This window comes from Pelodiscus sinensis, chromosome 29, assembly GCF_049634645.1.
Source record: "Pelodiscus sinensis isolate JC-2024 chromosome 29, ASM4963464v1, whole genome shotgun sequence".
In the NCBI taxonomy this organism is placed as follows: Eukaryota; Metazoa; Chordata; order Testudines; family Trionychidae; genus Pelodiscus; species Pelodiscus sinensis.
The window spans coordinates 14779964-14793931 of record NC_134739.1 but is presented as its reverse complement, the minus strand read 5'-3'; the positions used below and the strand labels follow the sequence as shown (position 1 = coordinate 14793931).

At 62.8% G+C, this 13968-nt stretch overlaps 1 long non-coding RNA gene across 1 annotated transcript; it reads right to left on the bottom strand.

The window, feature by feature from the left end:
- Window positions 1-7734: 7734 nt before the first annotated feature.
- On the bottom strand, window positions 7735-11636 carry LOC142820986 (uncharacterized). Its single transcript, XR_012898027.1, has 2 exons — window positions 10631-11636; window positions 7735-9951 (listed from the first exon to the last, which is right to left on the bottom strand). It is a non-coding gene; the product is annotated as an uncharacterized LOC142820986 (long non-coding RNA).
- Window positions 11637-13968: the final 2332 nt, after the last annotated feature.

Here is a 13968-nt window from a genome sequence, read left to right as displayed (position 1 = left end):
TGTCATCAGCACGGCTGTGTCTATCGCTGCGGCTGTCACCACAGAGGCCTGGCCGGGGTTCGGGCGGGGGGAGGGGGTGAGAGTGAGACAGTCTTTAATCTGCTCTCAACACATCATCTCGCGCCTCTTTGGAAGGGGCCCGGCTTCCCACGGAGGTCGGCCCAGAACGATCCCGGGGAGGAGGGAGGAGGCTGGGATTTAGGAATGGCGGATCCATTATTCCGAGTCTTGACAGTAATAGGCTTAAGCTGGACACGTCTGTCGCTGCCGTGCGGTGAACGGCCCGGGGGGATGAACTGAAGTGGTCCCCCAGGAGCCAGGGCAGCAGAGCTCTTCCTGGCGCTGCGCTGTAATACCTGGGTTCCTAGAGGCTCCTGCTCAGCTCTCCTTGGGCATAACGTGGCCGCCCGGCGGGAGCAGGCCACAGAGTGAGGGCAGGCCCAGTGACTGCAGGGCTCCCCGTCGGCCAGCGAGAGAGGCAGGGTTAGGAAGTCAGAGATAAAGTTACCCCATTTGATCCACGCATGGAACAGATTGAACTCTGAACGCAGGAAATGTCATAGACATGAGAGAGACAGAGAGAGAAAGTGTGTGTGTGTGTGTGTGTGTGTGAGAGCGAGAGCTTGAGAGCAAGAGAGCGAAACTTTGTGTGTGTGTGTGTGTGTGTGTGTGTGTGTGTGTGTGTGTGTGTGAGCGAGAGAGAGAGATGGAGAGTGTGTAGAGAGATAAAAAGTGTGTGTGTGTGTGACAGAGAGAGAGAGAGAGAGAGAGAGAGAGAGACAGAGTGTGTGTAGAGAGACGGAGGGCATGTCTACCCTGCCCCCCCAGTTCAAACTAGGGTGGTTAATGTAGTTGTGATGGCGTGTTGGGGGTCCCCCGTCTCCTGCACCCTGAAATGGCACAAACAGACTGCACCAGCCGGTGGAATAGAGGAAGTTTATTGCCTTTCCAGGTTACAGCACAGCACAGATGGAATCTGGTCACAGAGCTGGGCTAGGATGCCTCAGGCCCCCTTGAGATGGGGGAGACTGGGCCCCTAAACTCCAGCCCCTCTCCCTAGGCTGTCTCCTCCATGCTCCCAGCCAGCCACTAACTAACCCTCTTCCAGCCCTGCCCCCCAGCCAGGGCAGCATCCCCCTTCCTTTGTTCCTCTCCATGGGGGGTGTCTGGCCATACTGGTTTGCATAGTGACTCATCCTGTTTTGCTGGGTCGTGGTACCCACGGCAGCCAGTGGGGGGTTACCCCAGAGCCAGCAGCATAGAAACCAGCCAGGTACCCCCACTACGTCACAGTGTCATACGAACTTACAAATGAAGCCCGGGATTTGAATTTCCTGGGCTTCATTTGCATGTTGCCGGGCGCCGCTATTTTTAAATGTCCGCTAGTGCGGACTCCGTGCCCGCGGCTCCACGCGGCAAGGGCTAGGTAGTTCGGGTTAGGCCTCCTATTCCGAACTATCTGTACCGAGGAGCCGCTCGAAGAGCAAACTGAGCCCCGGACACGGTTTTCTCACTGTGCTTGTGCCTAGACTGGAGCTGGGCTGGGCTGGGCTCTCCCAGTCCATGCTGGGCGCCAGCAGCCCCCACCTCACCCCACCAGCCCTGGCTTCCTGTGGGTGTCACTTTATAACACGGGGGGTAGCAGACGCCATAGATGGAAACCAACAGAATCTGCCATACAGAATCTGGAAACCATTGTGCACGGGGCTGTACGAAAACCCAATCAACGCGCACAGGTCGTCTCCAATCCCACTCCAAGCAGTTGGCTAGTTTGACCCGACTCACAATAGGCTCCTGTTTTGCCAACACCCTGCCCTGCAACCTGCACAGTAGCAGGCTCTCGTCCTGCTCCCCCGGCCTGGGAGAGGCCTTCTGCAGCACGGTCATGCCAAGGGACAAGCACGGGCTAACGAGGAGGGCTGGGTAGTAGAGCAGAGCCCAGATCAGGCGGGGGGGACAAGGAGTCTATGGGACGCTTGTGGTGGAGGGGAGGGTCACTGAAGTGGTACCTGACCCCTGTGGGTGTGGGATACAGGCGTGTGGGGCCGTGGGCCTGGTGGGCAGAGCAGACACCCCCAGCAGGACTGCAAGGAGGAGGACGAGCCCCCAGACGCAGGAGGCAGCCGCCCTGATGCCGAATGGCTCCCGTCCTCACGACGCTCCGAATGACCGCGGTGTGCCCCCTGCTCTGTGGCTAACGGGGCGCATGTGGCTAAGCGCGGGTGATGCGGATTGTAATAGCCCCCCCCACCTCCGAGGGAGGCCCCGTTGTGCCGAGGACAATGCGGAGAGAGTGACCGTCCCTGCCCCCAGGGGCCGCCCAGCGGAAGAGGCACAGCGGAGACATTAGCTCTATTTTCCAGGGGTGGGGGACTGAGCCCCAAAGACGCTAGCCCCGAGCGGGTGGTGGAAAGAGCCAGGCCCTGAACCTGCCTCCTAGGCCAGGGCCTTCCAGCAGATGCGCGGGGTGAAAGCGAGCGAACGCCTGTGCCGATTTCCCATGGAGGCCGCCTGTTCGTGCGAGGAAAACCCTGTGTTCCCAACGCAAAGTCTGGCAGGGACGTGGGCGGTGAGACTAAGAACAATCAGCGCGAACGGTGCCATGGCTCAGCGCCTTTTCCCCGGCCCCTGGCTTGCGCACCAGGCCATGTTATTGCAGCTGAGAAACCAGCTTTAGACAGCAGCGAAGGAGCCGGCTCGGGGGGGTCAGCGTCCCGGGGCGTGGTGGGAAACCGTGCGATGGAGGGATGCCAGGGGCGCCTGCAGGCCCTACAGATCCCATAGCGCCCGGGCGTTTGCCGGGGGGAGGGGTCAGACAGGCCCTTAGGGGCTAGGAGTCCTCAGCGATTGTGCCATGGGGCATTCGGGAGTTTACGTTCCAGAGATCAGCTGATGTGGCCTGGAGCCAGCCCACGAGAACGTGCTCACGCCTGCTGCCACATACCGGCCTCCCCGCCGCGGGGAACAAGACCGTTTGCTCAAGTGGCCGGAGCCACTCAGAGGAGCTGCCCTGAGGAGGGTGGCGGGGGCTGGTTGTGCATAATCCAGGTGGGGAGACAACTGAGCGCCAGGCCTGCCTGCTGGCCCTGCAATAGAACCGCCCGGAGAGCTCACGGAGCCACAGAGACCGCCGACTCCCCACGCCAGCGCCCCTTCACTTAGACGAATACGGCTTGTAAGGGGGGAAGCTCTAGCCAATGGGAGCCGTGACGCCTACCCTGGACAAAACACTAGACAGCCCCCAGCAGGGACTCGCCGTAGGTGCGGCTGTGGGGGATGGACCATTTCCCCCCATGTTGATTGCGACGCTGTGACAACGGTTTCGACCAGCAGGGGGCAGCCTGAGGCCCGCGGGTTGCAATGCAGCCCATCAGGGTTCTGTGTGTGACCTGCGACCACTGCCCACGCATGGGGCTGCCAGATTCTGCTGGTTTCCAGCCGTGTCGTTTGTTTCCTACGGTTGTTACTAAAGTGACATGCACGTGAAGCCAGGGCAGGTGGAGTGAGGTGCAGGCTGATTGGACCCAGCACTGACGGTGAGAGCCGGGCGCTCCCTCTGCAGCCAGTCACAGTGCTGCTCCGGTTCAACCTGCACATTCTAGGGATGCAAGCGCAGTGGGGAAAACTGCCCTGTCCCGGGAGAGCGTCTGAGTAACGACAATCCTGCGGGCCACTGAGAATGAGGACGGACACTCCTGCTGCCCAGCACAAGCCTCGGTTGCCTATAGCTGGCTAAGAGATCGGTATCGATGTTTCCCTTCCCACTTTTGTCTATCGTGTCTAGACGGTAACCTCTCTTGGGCAGGGACTGTCTGTGACGGGGTGCCTGGCACATCGAGGCCCTGAGCCAGCTCCCTTCTAAGGCCACGTGCAAGGACTAACACGTCCCAAAAGCTGAACACGGGGACCTGTGAACCCTCCACTTGTCTGAGTTGGTTTCGTTTTCCAAGGTTCCCCGACCCGTGCAGAGGATGGGCTCGAAGGCCCCTGTGCCGGATCACGGAGCAGCACGGAGCCTTGTGCGAAGCAGAGGGGGCGTGGGCGCAGGAAAGAACGGCTGAGCCGAGTGCCCGTCTCTTTCTCCCCGTTTGGTGGAAGCTCAGCTGTGCGCTGCTGGGTCTGATCCCAGGGCCTGGCCAATTTCTGCAGCATGTGACCGCACGGTTCCCCTGCAGGCTGTAGCTACAGTAGCAAAGCACACGCCCAGAGGGGCTGGTGGCGGGTCCTTCCCAGTGGGAACCAGCGGAGTCCTGCAGGCCCATGGGGCACCTCAGACCCACACGTCACTGCTGGCCTAGTTGGCCAAGCTGCGGCTCCGTGTGAGGGTGTGGCGTGAGCATGAAGCTCTGTGGCAGACAGGAATGCTGCTGGGAGGGGGGAGATTGCACGCGCGTGTGAAATGCTTGTGTAAGCTGGTGGGTTTCCATGCTCTCAGGGCCTGTGTGTTGGCTTCTAGGCCTGGATTTGAGTTGTGACTCTGCCACTGAGTTGCTGGGAGCCCTTGGGCCTGTCCCCTTGCAGGACTCGCTGTACACAAACCCGTCCCCAGGTGGTGCTGTGATCGAGAGGCGGCGCAGGCTAGAGGGCAGCATCCTGTGTGGGTCGAAGAAAGCACAAGCAACTGGCAGCAGCGAAAGGAGCCCCCGCACCTCCACCCCAGAGTCGGCAGCTGGTTTGTATCTCACAGACTGGGCGGAATGGGATTGGCATGGCTACAGGCCTCCCCCCCCCCCGAGGATTCTCCACATACAGACAAAGCCACCTGTTTCCCCAGGGACAGCGGGGGCCGGAGACACATTCCAGCTGGCTCCCATTTAACCCGCTCGATGCCACGGCCCTGCGAGGGGCAGGAGCCAGGTAGGTTATCTCTGGCGAGCGGAGTCGCACACCAACGCCCTGCCCGGCAACCGTGGGCAGAGCTCCTGCGCCTCCGGCCGTGGGCACCTCGGAGGGGCTCATGTCGGCTGTGGCCTCGTGGGAGAAGGACACGGCTGAACTGGCCACGCGCTGGCCGTGGGGCACTCCGGCCGTGGGCACCTCGGAGGGGCTCATGTCGGCTGCGGCCTCGTGGGAGAAGGACACGGCTGAACTGGCCACGCGCTGGCCGTGGGGCACTCCGGCCGTGGGCACCTCGGAGGGGCTCATGTCGGCTGCGGCCTCGTGGGAGAAGGACACGGCTGAACTGGCCACGCGCTGGCCGTGGGGCACTCCGGCCGAGTTAGCAGGAGAGTCACTGAGTCGTCGCTTTGTCGCGAGCCCCCGACGCTGGACACTCGTGCCGGGGCCCTGCGCCCATTTCAGACTCTGACCTGACGTCCAGCTGCTGGGCTCAGGGCCCCCGGGGACGCATCCCATGATCCTTTGGGCCAGTTCCCAGGAGCGCTCCAAGAGATGCCGGTCGCGCTCGGTGCAGGGTCCTCGGGGGGCTGAGCGAGCCCCCTGCAGGGACAGGCCCTGGCTGGGCTGTGAGCAGAGTGTCTGTCCCAAAGACACGGGCAGGGCTTCCTGTGGAGGCCCCCACGCGCCGGGGGCAGGCCCAGGCACGAGCAACGTTGCGTCCCTCCAACCAGGGGGCCTGCACCATCCGTTTCCGCCAGCGCGGGGACTTCCCCTCTGGCGGGGCTGGTGGCTGGGACCTGGCGGGGCTGGTGGCTGACGGGCTGGGACCTGGCGGGGCTGGTGGCTGACGGGCTGGGGCCTACTCCCAAGTGCGCCCATCCGCTGGGGGAGGGCAGACGCCGCCCACGGCACCTGCCCCGGGATCATGAGCCCAGCTGGGCTCCGCTACCCCACGCACAGGCCCTGCAGGTGTGGGCCGAGGCAGGGCAGAAGGGGGAGCTGTGATGGAAGCAGCTGACGGAGCTGGGGGGCAGCTCCCTGGGGCACCCCGTGGCACAGGAGACCGTCTGGCCGCAGGTGCCCTGTCCGGCGGAGGCGAGCTGCCGATCTTATCTCCCCCCGAGACTCTCCCCAGTCGCCAGGCCCCGCTTTGCCGGGAGGGGATCAAAGAGCCGCCGGTGCTGACACGGCCTTGGGGCAGAGAACCTGAGCCCCTGCCCCATTGTGGGAGGGGAAACCTTAGCCGGGGAGGAGATGGCCGGGGGGAAGGAGGCCCAGGAAGGAGCTGGCAAGGGGGTGTAATTTTGTAACCCGAGCGCCTTTCCTTTCACGCCGAACAAAGGGGGCGAGCGCTCCAGCGGGTCCGGCCCCCTCCAGTGGCGCAGAGCAGCCGGCCCGCTTGTGCGCTAGGGCCGCGACCTGACCCGGCTGCTTCCCCTGTCTGCCCTCGCACACACACACACAGACGCAGACACACACGCAGACACACACACACAGATACAGAGACTGACAGACACACACACACAGACAGACACACACAGAGAGACAGATACAGATAGACAGAGAGAGAGAGACACACACACACACACACACAGAGACACACACACACACACACACACACAAAGACACACACACACAAACACAGAGACAGAGACAGAGACAGATACAGATAGACAGAGAGACACACACACACACACAGATACAGAGACTGACAGACACACACACACAGACAGACACACACACACAGAGACAGATACAGATAGACAGAGAGAGACACACACACACACACACACACACAGACACACACACACACACACACAAACACAGAGACAGACAGAGACAGACACACACACACAGATAGACACAGAGACAGAGATACAGAGACAGACAGACACACACACAGATACAGAGACAGACAGACACACACACACACACAGACAGAGACAGACACACAGACAGATACAGATAGACAGACAGACACAGAGACAGACAGACACAGATACACACACACACACACACAGACAGACACAGATACACACACACACACACCCTAGCTGACAAAACAATTTCCATCCACAGTGGTCAGAAAGTACAGAAGGACGAAGCAAGCGACATGGTGCCTGAGAAAACCTCAGTGCGTGATTTAAGGAGCTGGACTGTGGATATTTGCTGTGATGTTGCCCCAGCCGAACAAATCGCTGCTGAACGACCGGGGGCGGGCGTAGAGCTGACACGGGTTCCCCTGACCACCCTCTGCCCGGGCACGTGCTCCTTGGAGCAAGCATTGGGGCTAACCCAGCTGAGATGCCGAGGGACCGCCCCGGCTGCTCTCTGCCAGTGGGCACAGTGACCACACCCGGCGCAGGCCCCGCTGGCCTGGCGAGCGGCGGGTGACACGTGGGGCCATCGTTGTGGGAGATGGGGGGTTACCGCGTGAGCGCCAAGCGAGACCCGGGGGGCCTGTTGGCTGGGTGGGATTAAAGGCTCAGGCATGAGCCGAGCAAAGGAAACGAGAATCCAGTCGGCTTCTAGCATCTGCTGGAAATGGACAGGCGCATTCGTGGCCTGGGGGGGCAGCGGAGGGTCCGTGTGGGCGCCGCCCCCAGGAAACACCTTCGACGCAGATTTTAAAGGAAGGCCCTGTCGCCTCACGCTGGCAGGCTAGACCTGGGGCTGGCACATGCCTGGGACACGGCTTCATCCCCGCTGAAATGGCTCTGCCCCGGGTCCTGTGTGCTGCTCGGAGCTCTGGCCGGCGCTGCCAGACATCTGGGTCCTCTCTGGAGGAGGCAGGGCCGCAGAACAGGAGTAGGAAGCAGCAGGGGGTGGACATTAAGACCCAGCGGTGCCCCACATTTTCGGGAGCCCCACGCAGATGCCTATTCTGTGTATGGGTAAGGACGGCCAGAACCTCGTTGGGAGGACACAAAGGACGCCCCTTTGGGAAGTGTCCCCTGGAGGCAGAGCCCAGAATCTACCCCCAGGTCTTGGGGTGGGACCGAGGAGGGTCCTCAGGAATGCATGGCTGGCTGGCTCAGTGGGTGGAGCATGTTGTCTAGGGCCCAGCTGGGCTGAGAGGGCCGGAGGTGACTGGGGTCCCTGGGGTTTGTCTGGCTTAGCGGGAGGAGGGGAGTCCGGGGCTGGCTAGCGGCTGGGGAGGGTGGACGGCCCAAGGCAGCGAGCAAGAGGAAACCAGAGATGCGGACGAGAGGGGCAGCGCGGAGCTGGCCCAGCAGAGCAGGGGGGAGCTGGCGCCCTGGGAGAATCCACCTCCCCGCGAGCCGCCGAGCGGGCGGAGGCAGCGCTGGGTCCTCGGCCACGGGGGCCACACGGGGACACAGTGCCTGGGGGGAGAGGGCAGCCGAGGCTTGCGCAGGGCTCGGGAGGGGGCAGTAGGAAGAGCCGAGGCCTGTGGGGAAGCTGCTACCAAAACCCAGCGCCGAGTGGCCGGGCAGGGGGGACGCGCTGGAGGGGAGGCAGCGAGTCGAGACTAAATGAGGGCAATTAAATAAAAACAAGCCACCTGGAGACTCCCCGGCTCCTCCTGCGCCCTCTGCTTGCCCTGGCGTCGCCGCGCCGGCTCGCTCGGGGCCTGGGCCTGCCCCCTCGGCTCCTGCGGCAGGAGGCCGCCTGGGCGGATGCAGCGGGAATCGGGCTGCCTGGACCTTGGGCGAGTCCCTTCCCCCCGCAGACAGCGGGCGCCGGGGGGCGGTGACAGTCGGCACGTGCAGCGCCCGGAGCGATGGAAGGGTCAGCGTGGTCGGCCCCGGCAGGCACGAGGAGATTCACGACCCCACAGCGTGTCCCCTCTTCTCTTGGCTCTGCGCTTCCTCCTCTCCCGCTTCCCGGCTCCCGCTGCGTCTCCCCCGCCCCCTTTTTCAGCTTCACCCCTGCCCCCCAGCATTGCGCACGGCCCCCCCAGCAGAGCCTGGCCTAAGGGGGGGTCTGATTTGCTTTAGAGATCCCACCAATTCCCCTCTCACCTAATCCCGCCCCCAGCTCTCCGGTGCCTTGGTAGCCCCATCTCCTGACCGCCTGCCGGGATCTGCCTCCTGCCCCCTTCCACATGCAGTGGGTGTTGGGGTGGGTGGCTGTGGGGCCTGTTACGTTAATCACAGAGCGCATTTGAACCACAATCTCAACACACAATGGGCCCAGTTAGTGGGCTGGGGGGTTGCTGTTCGGTTTGGTGCTGAACGCCGCAAAGCAAACCCATGTGGCTGGAAAGGCTTTTCCTGGGACTTTGGCCTTGGCTCACTCGTGCACGGCCTGGCCTTTGCACTGGGGTGTAAAACGAGGGTGTTTCAAGGGAAGCGGTTCGCTCGCCCCTCGCGATAGCTGCCCTGTCTGCCCGCCCAGTGTCCATTCAGAGCGGGGAGCGCAGCCAACGGTTGCAGGATGAGACACGTCTTGGGTTTTGGAGCGCACGTTCAAATTCCTGCTCTGCCACAGGCATCTTGGGTGACCTCTGGCAAATCACTTACTCCCCCACACTGTAAATAGAGGATTCATATCTGTCTGAGCTGCCCCTCGCGTCTCACAGTAGCTGACTGCGTCGCCTTCTTTAACAGATTCAGCCTCACACCATGCAGGTGGGAAACCGAGGCCCGGAGAGGCTACGTAACCTGGCCACATTCTCACGGGCCTTGGAGCAAGGCCAGGACCCCAGCCGATGTCTCCCAAGGCCAGGCAGCCCCCGAACCTCTGGGCTGTCCTTCCCAGGCTGGCGCCACGAGGATCAACGCGCCATCGGCGGTGACTTGCTCAGATGCTGCCGGGCAGCGGGGGAGTGGAGAGGGGGGTTCGGTGCAGGCCGTTCGAGGGCAAAGGCAGATCCCTGGTCACTCCCAGCAACATTCGGACGGTCCTGCAGAGTCACTGTGGGCAGCCGGCTCTGCCCCTCTCTCTGCCCCACGGGGGCCAGGTGCGGGGCTGATCAAAGGGAGCCGAGGCTTTGTGCCGCAGAGCGAGTTCCTGCATTTTGATTATCCTGGCAAGAGTCCATCGCTCTCTGGGAGCTGGCTGGGGGAGGGGCGCCGGCCCAGATGTGCTGGAGTGGGGGGGGGGGGCAGCGTCTCCTGGGCTGGGCCTGGCAGAGAAGGACGACAACCCCTTTAAAGACAAAATACTCCAGGTGGGTAGTCGACAGGGGGGCAGGGTTAAGGGCGCGTCTGTCACTAAAACCAGCGGAGAGAAGCTTTGCCCTTCCCCTGAACTAATGATTCCTTGTGATTCCTTAATGCCTGTTGGCTCAGTGCTTTGAGCACACGGACAGGTGAAACCTCCCAGCGCCCCCTCCCCTTGGGGCAGGGAGTGGTTTGTGAGCTGGCCTTCCTCCACAGCCAATTGCTAGATTAGATAATGGAGATTGCCTGTCTCCTAGAACTGGAAAGGACCTTTGTCATGGAGTCCAGTCCGCTGCCTTCACAGCAGGACCAAGTACCATCCCTGAGGAATTTTTGCCCCAAATCCCCTCTGCAAGGATTGAACTCACAACCCTGGGTTTAGCAGGCCAATGCTCAAACCACTGAGCTATCCCTCTCCCTCTCCCTCACACCCTCCTTCCCCCTCTGTGACTTCCTGTAAGGGGGCAGCCCTCACCTCCCGCGAGTGCCCCCCCGGCCGAGTGCGTGAGCCTGCCCCCCCCCTTCGGTTTAAAAGCCTCTCCAGTGTCTCGGTGACCTCTGCCGTGTCTCTCTGAGTCTGCTCCCTCAGGCTGCTCCCCAGAGAGTCGTCCCCCCAGGGTTTCTCCTCCTGGCAGCAGCATCCTCTCCCTTATCTCAGGCTTTACCTCCGAGTCCCAGCCTAGCCCATCAGTCTCCAATGAGCCCTCCACTCGGCACTATCCGTGGTGCTGCCGTCCCCTCAGCCAGCCGGTCTCCCGTTCTGCCCACCTTCAGGTCTCCAGAGCTACTGGCCCACTCTGGTCCTGCAGCTCCTTTTATAGGGCCTGCTTGGCCCCTAGTGGCTGAGTCCTTGCAGCCACTCTAGCCTCCTGGAGGACTTCTCTATGGCCTCTCTGGGATGGGGCAGGGCAGGACCACAAGGTCTCCAGCAGGGGCCTCAGGGCCCGATCCACCCCCTCATACTTCCTCGTGGCCACACAGGGACGCAGCGAGTCTCAGCACCTGGGACGACCGGGCTCAAACTAGCGTGGCAAAAACAGCCGTGTGGAAAACCAGAAGGCCTTTCCCTCCTCTCTGCCTAGGCTCTGTGCCCCTGTCTGAACCCGTGCACCACACAGCCATTGTTGAGCACAACGACTTGAACCCCAGTCTGCTGACACGGCCTCGGAGACGCCCTACCCCGGGCTGCTGCTGGCTGCGTGCAGGTACCCACAGGCCGGAGCCCCGGTTCCCGCCAGGGCCAGACGGAGCGTTGATCATCACGTGGCAAAGGCAAGGGATGCAGGAGCATTTCTGAGCCGAGGTGCTGAGCGCCTGACGTCCGCTGCCGCTGCGGGTGTGCCGCACGCTTGAGAACCCTGGGTCTGTCTGAGCAGCCTGGCCGGGTGGGCGGAATCACTGACAAGGCCGGGAGATCCACTTCTGAGAACAGAGGCCCCCGTGGCTACGTGTCGCCTAACGCTGGCTGGCTGGTGGCAACTGCTCAGGGTGTTCCTGTGCCAGCTCCGTGGCTCAGCCCATGCTCCGGGGGAGCGCTGCAGAGGGAGAGAGCGGAGGGCGTTCGCCATGGAGCCGGCTGCCCCTCCCGCAGGAGTCACGGAGGGGAAACAGCCCGTCCCCACAATTTCTGCAGTGCAAAGCGCCCGAGTCGGTGACACCGAAACACGGTGCGAATCCGTGTCCGCTTGGCTGACTTGTCCACTGTCGGCAGACAGGCTCCTGGGCTAGATGGACCTTTGGTCTGACCCAGTACGGCCGTTCTTATGTCTTGTTTCAAAAAACCAAACCCACCCCAAAAAACGGTTCCCCTTTTAGTTTGGAAATTTCCTTCCATTTTATTTCATTTCTTTTTTAAAGAAAAGTTTGACTGCAAAGGGAATGGTTTTGTTCCGCCTGGTCCGATGCCTTTCCAGCTTACTCCGTTTGCTGAAGATGTAAGAAAACGATTTGTTTGGGGTCAGGCAGATGCTAATTTTTTATTTGTATTTTTTGACCTGCCTGTGACCCCCAAAATTCAGTTATTTCCACCTCCCTACTCAGAAGTAACCTGAACCTGACCGAGGGGCAGGGCGCACATCTGGGGTGAGTTTTACCCACTCTCTGCCAGGCCTTGGGGGCTCTCTGCTTCTAACGTGACATACGCTGCTCCCTCCCAGGCCGGGCTGTGTGGGATTGCTTTGGCTGTGAGATCTACAGCGCCAATGGCGGGGTTTGGTGCTCGGGGGCAGGGATTAATCGTCTCCCTGTCGGGTCTGTACGTGCCTCGCACGAGGCAGCCCTGGTCTTTGGCCGAGCTGCCCGAGTGTTAGCGCAGACCAGCTCGCCCAGGCAAGGCGCACACAGGTTGCACTTTGCCCTTCTGCACGGGGTCTGTTGATTTTCCCTGCAGGCCTTGCATGGCCCTGCCGCCTCCCTCCCCTGCTCCGCTCCAGAGATCTGCTCACGCCATGTTGTCCATCACCTTCGCCTCCCCTTACTGCACCCGCTGCAGCCTGGGCGCACTCTGTGCCCGTGTCCTGCAGCTGTGCTGGCCGGAGGTGCCAGGGTAAAACCCAGCCCCGGAGCCAGCGCCCGCCCAAAGGGGGGAGTGTGGGGAGAGGTGGGGGATGCGCCCTCAGAGCTCTGTCCTCTCCCTCTCGCACGGTGGGAGGGGCTGGACCCCCAAGAGACCCACCCAGTGCCCCATGGAAAGGGACGTGCACTCGGCCGCATGCTACAGCCTCTTTCTCCGGCCCTGCCCGGCTGGCCTGGCAGCCCTTGGCCAAACTGGGCGTTTGTCCCAATCGCTCTCGTCTCATCTCTGGGCAAGAGCAAAGGGAACCCGGGCCGGTTTGGCCAGGGAAGCGGGGTGCAAGCCCTGGGGGGGATGCAGAGACTGTTGGGGGGAGGGGCGGCAATGCCAGCCGGCCCTGCTAGGCCCATTGTGCACCGGCAGAGCGAGGTGGCCGGGGCCCCTCACCGTGGAGCCCTGAGCTCCCGGAACAGCGTCAGTACGGCGGGTTTTGCCCGGGGAGTTCCTGGCCGCCCCTTCTCCAGCTTCCAGCGGGCGGCCGGAGGGTGAGAGGAGGGAGCGGGCCGCTCTCTCCCTGCTGGTCCCCCCGCCCCTGGGTTTCTTGGGCCCGGGGGGCTCGCACTTGGCACGCGGCGCGCCCGGCTTTGCGCTCTGGGAACGCGCGCGCTGCTGCGCATCTGGCAGGCAGATTGCACCCGGGGTGGGGAGCCGGGGGGCTGCTCTGCGCCAGCCTCTGCCCCCCGCGCCCCTCCGGCCACAGGGGCGAGGCCTTGGGCTACCGGGGGGCGGGCGCGGCCCGGCCAGCGCCAAAGGGCCAGGGACCGGGCCAGACGCTGCGGCGAGAGCCGGGGGTGCGGGCGCGCTGCGCCTTGGCCAGAGGTCCCGAAGCCGCCTCGTCCGCCCGCCTCACCGCGGGCCCGGGCTCTGGGAGCCCCGCTGGGTTCGAGACACCCCCGCGGCCAGTGTCCAGCCCTCACGCCTGGCCAAGGGCCCGCGTCCGCCTTAAGGCGCAGGAACCCGCCTCGCCCTTTCCAGGCAGCTCGTTGGAAATGGCGCTTCGGGCCTGACCCCGGCGCCCGGACATTTGGGGCTGAAGGTTTCACAGAAGCAACGTGCGTGGGGCTTGCCTGGGTCAGGGCCCCTCCTTCCCCTGCCCCTGCCCCTGGCCCTGGCTAAGGCTGCAGAGGTAATTAGCCCTCATCACCCGCCTGCCTGCGCCCCCTCAGCAATGGAGTCTAATTCTCCAAGCAGCCGCCCCCCCCCCCCCCGTAGAGACTTGTAGGCCCAGAGTGGGCTAAGTGAGGTGCCCAGTGTCACTGGGGAGTCAGTAGCTGAGCTGGGAATTAGACCCAGGTCTCTCGACTCCCAGGCCAGCCATCCACTAACGGTCTAGGCTGTCTGCTATGTTCTTGGGGGGCCCAGTCACCCTGCTGCCGTCCCCTCCCCGCTGTGCCGCTGGGCGTAGGCTGTGACCTTTGCTTCTGGTGCGGG